The sequence below is a fragment of the Salvelinus fontinalis genome, chromosome 7 (genome assembly GCF_029448725.1).
Source record: "Salvelinus fontinalis isolate EN_2023a chromosome 7, ASM2944872v1, whole genome shotgun sequence".
Classification (NCBI taxonomy): domain Eukaryota; kingdom Metazoa; phylum Chordata; class Actinopteri; order Salmoniformes; family Salmonidae; genus Salvelinus; species Salvelinus fontinalis.
Window position 1 is genome coordinate 43,106,408 of NC_074671.1, and position 11,636 is coordinate 43,118,043.

The window sequence follows — 11,636 nt, forward strand, 5'->3', positions numbered from 1 at the left end:
GCCGATGACGAGCATATCCATAACATGATGCAGCCACCACGATGCTTGAAAAAGTGGTACTCGGTGATGTGTTGGATTTACCACAAACCTAACTAAAGTTCATTTCTTTGTCACATTTGTTTGCAGTAGTACTTTATTGCCTTATTGCAAATCAGATGCATGTTTAGGAATATTTTATTCTGTACAATCTGTCATTTAGGTTAGTATAGTGGAGTAACTGCAATGTTGTTGATCCATCCTCAGTTTTCTCCTATCACAGCCATTAATCTCTAACTGGTTTAAAATCACCATTGGCCTCTTGGTGAAATCCCTGAGCGGTTTCCTTCCTCTCCGGAAACTGAGTTAGAAAGGAGGCTTGTATCTTTGTAGTGACTGGGTGTATTGATACACCATCCAAAGTGTGATTTAATAACTTCATCATGCACAAAGGAATATTCAGTAACTGCTTTTATTTTATTTTTACCCATCTACCAATAGGTAACCACCTTTGCAAGCCATTGAAAAACTCCGTTCTTTGTGGTTGAATCTGTGTTTGAAATTCTGTACTTGATGAGGGACCTTACAATTATCTGTATGTGTGGGGTACAGAGATGGGGTAATTATTCCAAAATATGTTAACACTATTATTGCACACAGTGAAATTAATTACTTAAAAATCATACAATGTGATTTTCTGGATTTCTGTTTTACATTCTGTCTCTCACAGTTGAAGTGTACCTATGATAGAAATTACAGACCTCTACATGCTTTGTAAGTAGAGCGCTAAGAACCTTGGCGTGATCCTGGACAACACCCTGTCGTTCTCAACTAACATCAAGGCGGTGGCCCATTCCTGTAGGTTCATGCTCTACAACATCCACAGAGTATGACCCTGCCTCACACAGGAAGCGGCGCAGGTCCTAATCCAGGCACTTGTCATCTCCCGTCTGGATTACTGCAACTCGCTGTTGGCTGGGCTCCCTGCCGGTGCCATTAAACCCCTACAACTCATCCAGAACGCCACAGCCCGTCTGGTGTTCAACCTTCCCAAGTTCTCTCACGTCACCCCGCTCCTCCGCTCTCTCCACTGGCTTCCAGTTGAAGCCCGCATCCGCTACAAGACCATGGTGCTTGCCTACGGAGCTGTGAGGGGAACGGCACCTCAGTACCTTCAGGCTCTGATCAGGCCCTACACCCAAACAAGGGCACTGCGTTCATCCACCTCTGGCCTGCTCGCCTCCCTACCACTGAGGAAGTACAGTTCCCGCTCAGCCCAGTCAAAACTGTTCGCTGCTCTGGCACCTCAATGGTGGAACAAACTCCCTCACGACGCCAGGACAGCGGAGTCAATCACCACCTTCCGGAGACACCTGAAACCCCACCTCTTTAAGGAATACCTAGGATAGGATAAAGTAATCCTTCTGCCCCCCCCCCCCCCCCTTAAAAGATTTAGATGCACTATTGTAAAGTGGCTGTTCCACTGGATGTCATAAGGTGAATGCACCAATTTGTATGTCGCTCTGGATAAGAGCGTCTGCTAAATGACTTAAATGTAATGTAAAATGTAGGAAAACCTGCAAAATCGGCAGTGTATCAAATACTTGTTCTCCCCACTGTATATCTATATAATACTTGTTTTGCTTACCCAGAAAATGCAGTCACTTGATTTGGCTCACCCAGAAAATGCATCAAGATAATTGTTCTTGTTTTAAGATATTCTGACTTGTTTCAATACTTTTTTTAGGTTAAAGTAAGCAAAATAATGTACCCTTTTTTTTTTTTTTTTTTAGATGTCATTGCATTCTAATGTTATGAGATACCGTATCTAGGTAAGATCAACATTTATTGTAGGTTACAGGGCCATAGATACTCTATACGGCAAACTTTTGACACCAGACATATTTGCCCCCTAAGTGGTGGTTTTCTGGCAGTGGTGACTGACTTGTCTCAGACTAACGTGACTGTGGTGATTGGCTGATGGATTATGTTTGTATGTGTGTGGCCTCTCCCTCCTTGGGCATACTGGCGGTCGTGTGCAGCCCTCCTGGGCCAGGTCCTTCAGGATTCCTTTAAAGAGGACTTCTCTGTGGAGCTACTCAGTCCCAGAGGTGCTAGGTAAATGCCAGGAAACACTCGTACCCATGTTTTCCCTACCGTTTTCATAAAAACACATCAAGAAATGACTGGCATCTAGTTTAACAGATTGGAACTGAATCCTATGGGGATTGGGGTGTTTCTTGTGTTTCTACTCAGCAATAGACAGTGCATTCGGGAAAGTATTCAGACACCTTGACTAGTTGCACATTTTGTTATGTTACAGCTTTATTCTACAATTTATTAGAATAATCTACACACAATACCCCATAATGACAAAGCGAAAAAACTGAAATAACTTATTACATAAATATTCTGACCCTTTGCTATGAGACTCCTAATTGGGCTCAGGTGCATCCTGTTTCCATTGATCATACTTCAGATGTTTCTCCGACTTGATTGGAGTCCATCTGTGGTAAATTCAATTGATTGGACATGATTTGGGGAAGGGTAGCAAAAAGCTCCTGTCTAAGGTCCCACAGTTGACGGTGCATGTCAGAGCAAGAACCAAGCCATGAGGTTGACGGAATAGTCCGTAAAGCTCCGAGACAGGATTGTGTCGAGGCACAGATCTGGGGAAGGTTACCAAAAAATGTCTGCAGTATTGAAGGTCCCCAAGAACACAGTGGCCTCCATCATTCTTAAATGGAAGAAGTTTGGAACCACCAAGACTCTTCCTATAGCTGGCCGACCGGCTAAACTGAGCAATTGGGGGAGAAAGGCTTTGGTCAGGGAGGCTGACAGAACTCCTGAGTTCAAAAATCAAATCACATTTTGTCACATACACATGTTTTAGCTGTTGCAGGTGTAGGGAAATGCTTGTAACGCTTCTGTGGAGATGGGAGAACCTTCCAGAATGACAAACATCTCTGCAGCGCTCCACTAATCAGGCCTTTTATGTTAGAGTGGCCAGAAGCCACTCCTCAGTAAAAGGCACATGACAGCCCGCTTGGAGTTTGCCAAAATGCACCTAAAGGACTCTCAGACCATGATAAACAAGATTCTCTGGTCTGATTAAACCAAAATTGAAACCAAGACTGAATGCGTCACATCTGGAGGAAACCTGGCACCATCCCTCCTGTGAAGCGTGGTGGTGGGCGGCATCATGTTGTGGGGATATTTTTCAGTCAGCGGCAGGGACTGGAAGACTAGTCAGGATAGAGAGAAAGATGAACAGAGCAAAGTGCAAAGATCCTTGATGAAAACCTGCTCCAGAGATCTCAGGACCTCAGACTGGGGTGAAGGTTCACCTTCCAACGGGACAGTGACCCGAAGCACACAGCCAAAACAATGCAAGAGTGGCTTCGGGACGAATTGAGGCGGTTCTGAGGGCAAAAGGGGGTGAAACTTAATATTAGGAGGGTGTTCCTAATATTTTGTGTACACAGTGTATATAATGTATGTAATCTCTCTCTGCAGTAACTTCAGGAGCATTCTGTTGTGATGTGGTGCTGGATCCTCAGTTAGACGCCTGGTACCTTTCAGAGGTCAGTGTGTGTTTATATTCTGGTGTGTGTGTAAATATGTGTGTTAATCTCTGGTGTGTGCATACGCTTGTTATTCTCTGTTGTGTTCGTGTGCATACAGGGGAGTCCGAAATGATTGACACCCTTGATAAAGAGCAATAATTTGTAAAGAAAGGGAAGTTCAGTTAAGAACATATTCTTATTTACAACGATGGCCAAACCCTGCGCCTTATAGGACTTCCAATCACGGCCGGATGTGATACAGCGTGGATTCAAACCAGGGACTGTAGTGATGAGTCTTGCACTGAGATGCAGTGCCTTAGACTGCTGCGCCACTCGGGAGCCCGAATAATGACTATAGAACATAAATCATTCAAATACTGAGCTATATTGTATGCAAAAAAAAACTAATAAAATTGCCCAGAGATTTTGTGTCTTAAAAAGGTAGGGCTTAAAATAATTGACGCCTCCTAAAGATTTGTATAAATAAAGTAGTCAAAAGTTTAATATTTGATCACGTATTCCTAGCAAGCAATGACTACATCAAGCTTGTGACTCTACGAACTTGTTGGATGCATTTGCAGTTTGTTTTGGTTGTGTTTCAGATTTTTTTTAAATTCATTATAAATGAATGGTAAATAATCTATTATGTAACTTTGGAGTCATATTTATTATAAATAAGAATAGAATGTTTCTAAACACTTCTACATTTAATGTTGAATGCTACCATCATTATGGATAATCTTGAATGAATCGTGAATAATGATGAGTGAGAAAGTTAGAGGGTCATAAAATCATATGCTCAACACATGCTAACCTCTCACCATTGCCAGTAACAGAGGACGTTAGAATGTCTTGGGGGTATGATATTTGATCCTCTCAATCATCATTATGCACGATTCATTCAGGAATATCCGTCATCATGGTAGCCATCACATTATTGTAGAAGTGTTTAAAAACATATTCTATTCTCATTAACAAAAAGAGTGACTCCAAAATGACAAAATGAATTATTTACCTACTCATTTCTATTGGGCACAATATAATCTGAAACACAACCAAAACACCAAAACGAACTGCAAATGCATTCAACAAGTTTGTGGAGTCATTGTGTGCTTGGAAATTGGGACCAATTACGTAACTTTGACTACTTTATTCATAACAATATTTAGAGGTGTCAATAAGTTTGACACCTACCTTTTTTGAGAGAGAAAAAATTGTATTGGTATAAAATATATATTTCAAATGTTGCATACAATATAGCTCAGTATTTGAATTATTTATTTTATACAGTCATTGTTGCTTATCTTTATACATTTACATTACATTTAAGTCATTTAGCAGATGCTCTTATCCAGAGCGACTTACAAATTGGTGCATTCACCTTATGAAATCCAGTGGAACAACCACTTTACAATAGTGCATCTAACTCTTTTAAGGGGGGGGGTTAGAAGGATTACTTTATCCTATCCTAGGTATTCCTTAAAGAGGTGGGGTTTCAGGTGTCTCCGGAAGGTGGTGATTGACTCCGCTGACCTGGCGTCGTGAGGGAGTTTGTTCCACCATTGGGGTGCCAGAGCAGTGAACAGTTTTGACTGGGCTGAGCGGGAACTGTACTTCCTCAGAGGTAGGGAGGCGAGCAGGCCAGAGGTGGATGAACGCAGTGCCCTTGTTTGGGTGTAGGGCCTGATCAGAGCCTGAAGGTACGGAGGTGCCGTTCCCCTCACAGCTCCGTAGGCAAGCACCATGGTCTTGTAGCGGATGCGAGCTTCAACTGGAAGCCAGTGGAGAGAGCGGAGGAGCGGGGTGACGTGAGAGAACTTGGGAAAGTTGAACACCAGACGGGCTGCGGCGTTCTGGATGAGTTGTAGGGGTTTAATGGCACAGGCAGGGAGCCCAGCCAACAGCGAGTTGCAGTAATCCAGACGGGAGATGACAAGTGCCTGGATTAGGACCTGCGCCGCTTCCTGCGTGAGGCAGGGTCGTACTCTGCGAATGTTGTAGAGCATGAACCTACAGGAACGGGTCACCGCCTTGATGTTAGTTGAGAACGACAGGGTGTTGTCCAGGATCACGCCAAGGTTCTTAGCACTCTGGGAGGAGGACACAATGGAGTTGTCAACCGTGATGGCGAGATCATGGAACGGGCAGTCCTTCCCCGGGAGGAAGAGCAGCTCCGTCTTGCCGAGGTTCAGCTTGAGGTGGTGATCCGTCATCCACACTGATATGTCTGCCAGACATGCAGAGATGCGATTCACCACCTGGTTATCAGAGGGGGGAAAGGAGAAGATTAATTGTGTGTCGTCTGCATAGCAATGATAGGAGAGACCATGTGAGGATATGACAGAGCCAAGTAACTTGGTGTATAGCGAGAATAGGAGAGGGCCTAGAACAGAGCCCTGGGGGACACCAGTGGTGAGAGCACGTGGTGCGGAGACAGATTCTCGCCACGCCACTTGGTAGGAGTGACCTGTCAGGTAGGACGCAATCCAAGCGTGGGCCGCGCCGGAGATGCCCAGCTCGGAGAGGGTGGAGAGGAGGATCTGATGGTTCACAGTATCAAAGGCAGCCGATAGGTCTAGAAGGATGAGAGCAGAGGAGAGAGAGTTAGCTTTAGCAGTGCGGAGCGCCTCCGTGACACAGAGAAGAGCAGTCTCAGTTGACTAGTCTTGAAACCTGACTGATTTGGATCAAGAAGGTCATTCTGAGAGAGATAGCAGGAGAGCTGGCCAAGGACGGCACGTTCAAGAGTTTTGGAGAGAAAAGAAAGAAGGGATACTGGTCTGTAGTTGTTGACATCGGAGGGATCGAGTGTAGGTTTTTTCAGAAGGGGTGCAACTCTCGCTCTCTTGAAGACGGAAGGGACGTAGCCAGCGGTCAAGGATGAGTTGATGAGCGAGATGAGGTAAGGGAGAAAGTCTCCGGAAATGGTCTGGAGAAGAGAGGAGGGGATAGGGTCAAGCGGGCAGGTTGTTGGGCGGCCGGCCGTCACAAGACGCGAGATTTCATCTGGAGAGAGAGGGGAGAAAGAGGTCAAAGCACAGGGTAGGGCAGTGTGAGCAGAACCAGCGGTGTCGTTTGACTTAGCAAACGAGGATCGGATGTCGTCGACCTTCTTTTCAAAATGGTTGACGAAGTCATCAGCAGAGAGGGAGGAGGGGGGAGGAGGGGGAGGAGGATTCAGGAGGGAGGAGAAGGTGGCAAAGACAGAGACAGAAGAGGAGAATGTAGAGAGGAGGGAGTGAAAGGATGCCAGGTCCGCAGGGAGGCGAGTTTTCCTCATTTCCGCTCGGCTGCCCGGAGCCCTGTTCTGTGAGCTCGCAATGAGTCGTCGAGCCACGGAGCAGGAGGGGAGGACCGAGCCGGCCTGGAGGATAGGGGACATAGAGAGTCAAAGGATGCAGAAAGGGAGGAGAGGAGGGTTGAGGAGGCAGAATCAGGAGATAGGTTGGAGAAGGTTTGAGCAGAGGGAAGAGATGATAGGATGGAAGAGGAGAGAGTAGCGGGGGAGAGAGAGCGAAGGTTGGCACGGCGCGATACCATCCGAGTAGGGGCAGTGTGGGAAGTGTTGGATGAGAGCGAGAGGGAAAAGGATACAAGGTAGTGGTCGGAGACTTGGAGGGGAGTTGCAATGAGATTAGTGGAAGAACAGCATCTAGTAAAGATGAGGTCAAGCGTATTGCCTGCCTTGTGAGTAGGGGGGGAAGGTGAGAGGGTGAGGTCAAAAGAGGAGAGGAGTGGAAAGAAGGAGGCAGAGAGGAATGAGTCAAAGGTAGACATGGGGAGGTTAAAGTCACCCAGAACTGTGAGAGGTGAGCCATCCTCAGGAAAGGAACTTATCAGGGCGTCAAGCTCATTGATGAACTCTCCAAGGGAACCTGGAGGGCGATAAATGATAAGGATGTTAAGCTTGAAAGGGCTGGTAACTGTGACAGCATGGAATTCAAAGGAGGCGATAGACAGATGGGTCAGGGGAGAAAGAGAGAATGTCCACTTGGGAGAGATGAGGATCCCAGTGCCACCACCCCGCTGACCAGAAGCTCTCGGGGTGTGCGAGAACAAGAGGGCAGACGAGGAGAGAGCAGTAGGAGTAACAGTGTTATCAGTGGTAATCCATGTTTCCGTCAGTGCCAAGAAGTCGAGGGACTGGAGGGAAGCATAGGCTGAGATGAACTCTGCCTTGTTGGCCGCAGATCGGCAGTTCCAGAGGCTGCCTGAGACCTGGAACTCCACGTGGGGCGTGCGCGCTGGGACCACCAGGTTAGAGTAGCAGCGACCACGCGGTGTGAAGCGTTTGTATGGTCTGTGCAGAGAGGAGAGAACAGGGATAGACAGACACATAGTTGACAGGCTACAGAAGAGGCTACGCTAATGCAAAGGAGATTGGAATGACAAGTGGACTACACGTCTCGAATGTTCAGAAAGTTAAGCTTACGTTGCAAAAAATCTTATTGACTAAAATGATATAGTACTGCTGGCTGGTGAAATAGGCTAGCTAGCAGTGGCTGCGTTGTTGACTTTGTGGAATGCAACTACTCGCTCCAACCCGGAAGTGCGTATCGTAGAGGGAGAGGCAATAGAAGTGTTGTTTCTTATATTATTGTCTTTTGTGTCTTTAGAGGACTGCTTCACCTTAATGTCCCTTTTCCCCCCTTTCCCTTTTCTTCTGTCCTTATTTTGTCCCACTTTGTCCCTTCTTCTCTTCTGCCAACTAGACACTCCTTGTTAGCTAGCTAGCTTCTTCCAGGAATGTCCCTAGCAACTGCCTAGCAACAGGTAAACAACTTAGCTAGCTAAGAAAACGATATAATTTTATGAAAAAATTGTTACTTTTTCAAAAGCCTTTCTTCTTTGTTTGCTGCTTGTTTGGTCTCCTATTCAGTTTGCAGTTTTCTTTTGATTTTTTTCGATGTACTTTACTCTAAAAAAACATTTAAATTTCAATATTTGTAGGAGCTCATCTTTTCAGCTGCTGCTGCTTAATTTGGAACTCCGGAACAAGGGTGTCAATCATTTTGGACTCCACGGTGCATGCGTGTTGAGCAAAGTGAAATGACCTGAGAGTGTGTGTGTCCCAGGAGTCCCTGCGCTCTGACGCGTGGTGCTCAGCAGCTGATCCATCGGGACCTGCCCTGGGAGCCTCTGGAAGTGGCGTCCCCTGTGGCCCTGGAGGTCTTCTCTCACACTAGGTTCTTTATTTCTATACCCTCTGTTGTTCAATTGTATCATTTTGTGGGGAAAAAATATACAAGACAAACCGAAATAATGCAAAGGTATTGAATTTGGCCATCAGTACCCTCTGTCGGAGGACTGAGAACGTGTAGCAGCTTGTTATGTGCTGTTATAACCTAGCATTTTTCTGGCCTGAAAGCCTATTGGCAAAGCCAGTTTCGAAACCTCTCTTCTCTTGCAATATTTTCCCCTCTATCCCTTTTCCTCCATAGCTCTTTTTCACTTATTTTACTCTGTTTCGTATTCTCTCTTCCAGTGTTCTAGCTGTGTCTGTGTTTGCAGGTGTGAGGTGGAGGAGAAGTCAGCACAAAGTCCTAAAGGCACAGTGATGCTCTACAGGTGAGCTACAGGAACTGTCCCGCGGTAGAACTCACTCACACACACTATTGACATCCTAATTGAATACACACTCATCTTCACTGTGTTCTCATACACATATGACACACACACACACACACACACACTTGTCTCACCTCCTATCTGTCTGTCTCTTAGGTGTGGGGACCATGTTCTGTTGAGTGGGGGCCCCTTGGTGGCCAAGGACAGGACTGTGCGCTCAGTATGAGGTCACCGCCATCCACCCTCTAAGAGAGGGCGAGTGGGGTCTCCACCGCCGGGCCCAGGGGCTCTCACTGCCCCTCCAGCTACAGGTACATATGTGCACAACTCTGCAGGACATCTTTCTGTCAATGTATTAACATCTTTGGATGTGTTTGAGTATCACTGAGTGAATGAGTGTCACTGAGTGAATGAGTGTCACTGAGTGAATGAGTGTCACTGAGTGAATGAGTGTCACTGAGTGAATGAGTGTCACTGAGTGAGTCATTCATTTATTTATCCTGTTCTCTTTCCTTAGGCCCACCACACTGTGTGGAGGAAACTGAGGAGCAGGGCAGAGAACCTGGTAAGAAAATATTACTCTTCACAATTTAAATTTAAAGACCAAGTTCACTTTTTAGAAGTTGTAGCTTGTATGCGACATACCTAAGCTGTTGTAATTTCATCTGAACTGTTTTTAAGTTTGTTAGCTGGTTATTCAACAATGTCCAGAATCTCCTAGCTAGCACTTTTGGAGCATGTCGCAATGCCAGTGGAAATTGTGCGTACCAGCTAGCGGTGCATTGCAAATGTTCTGAGAATCAGGTTACGCTTCCCCCTTCACATCGCTCCACATTATTCTGAGTGGTTCGGATGAAACAACACCACCTAGGTAAGTCAAAATGAGTTAAAACCCATCCTGATCTCTCTTTTTGATTTTTACTGAAAGGTTTCTACAGTATCTCAAATCTTTACTGCTGACGTGCACACTTGTTTGGGTCCATATCAACAGTTGACTAATGAACAAAATTCTAAAATATGTTTTGAGTAAAGTGATCCTTTAAAAGGTGAAATATCCCTTTTTAAGAATCTCTATCAGTATCTATTCATACTTAATTATTGAACTGCCGATTTTAATCCTATTGGCTTTCCCTCCACAGGTTGAGGTGACCACAGGATCAGCCAATGAAGCCGTTTCAGATACATTGACTCCGCCCTCTGCCCCTGAAGAGACTCCTTCCCCTACTGCACAACAATGATCATGACTATAACCTTGTTATTATATATGTCTTTGTAATATTTGTGAAATAAATTTGTACAAAATGTGTAAGGTATGGAAATCATCCCCTCTCCGCTGTATACTAAATGCTTGCTGAAAATTAAGCGGGTTATTGGTTTATGACAGTGTAGCTGATGTGGTCTGGAGTGAAGTTGCTGATCTTGGGTCAGTTTTGCATTTCCCCCACTAATGGTTAGGATTGGGGTAGGGGAAGCTGATCCTAGATCTGTACATAATAGTTGATATGGAATCAAAGTCTTGTTGTGCAGAACGTAACTGGTTTGCGCCCAGTGAGAGACAGGGACAGAACCTACTCGGTTGCCACAGCACAGTTTACTGTTCCTTAATCTTTCATGCTTGCCGGGGATTTGAAACCCAAGTCAAATGAATTGATGACCTGTAGTGTGTGATATAGCCATCTGTCTTCTGTGTGGAATGAAAGCTGTGGTCCGTGCCATGCTCGAGCATGTTAAAGCCTTACACTAACACACCCTTCTGCGGCCTTTAACTGCTCAGCTGACGGTATGTGTGCAAAGTGTGTGTATTGAGTGGTCAGCAGTTTGCTAACACACAAAGACGGGTGTGTGCTGCTCGACCGTCAGGGGCAGAGCAGCTGTTGTGCCTGTTGCTTTGGGACAGGTGTTTGTGTGTGTGTGAGAAAGTGGGCATGAGCTGTCACAGATTACCGGATCAGAGTAGTTGACATGGTTTATGTCCCAAATGGCTCCCTATTTAGTGAACTACTTTTGGCCAGGGTGCATTGGGCTCTGGTCAAAAGTAGTGCACTATATAGGAAATAGGGTTCTGTTTAGGATTAAGAAAAGTGTGATCATATACAGCAACTGTAGACAAACAGTACATATCAACAGTTACAGTATATTCCTCAAACTGAAACTGTGATATAGTATAAAAATAAATATAACAATTTATGCATATGTGATGCTGCATAATTAATCTTGATCTATGATGCTCTGTGTCTAGAGTCTCAACAATGGTGATGGGACATTTAATATCCACAGTTCCGTGAAGCAGATCGAGAGGTTGCCCATTGCACAGCTGTCGTCCCCGCTCAAACAGCCAGCCCCACACCGACACCCAGCGACAGTATGGGAGACACACCCATGGACAAATTACAGTCCTCTCACCAATTGAGATGTTTGAACAGGTGCCTGGAATTCCATACTACTGTATTCCATGGATATTATACAGAGAAATGCGTCAAAATGTAGCCTAAATGTTTTTGTCCACAAAAAATAGATTCTTCCTGG

At 45.3% G+C, this 11,636-nt stretch overlaps 1 pseudogene; it reads left to right on the plus strand.

The window, feature by feature from the left end:
• Positions 1–1,963: 1,963 nt before the first annotated feature.
• On the plus strand, positions 1,964–10,419 carry LOC129860069 (39S ribosomal protein L39, mitochondrial-like; annotated as a pseudogene).
• Positions 10,420–11,636: the final 1,217 nt, after the last annotated feature.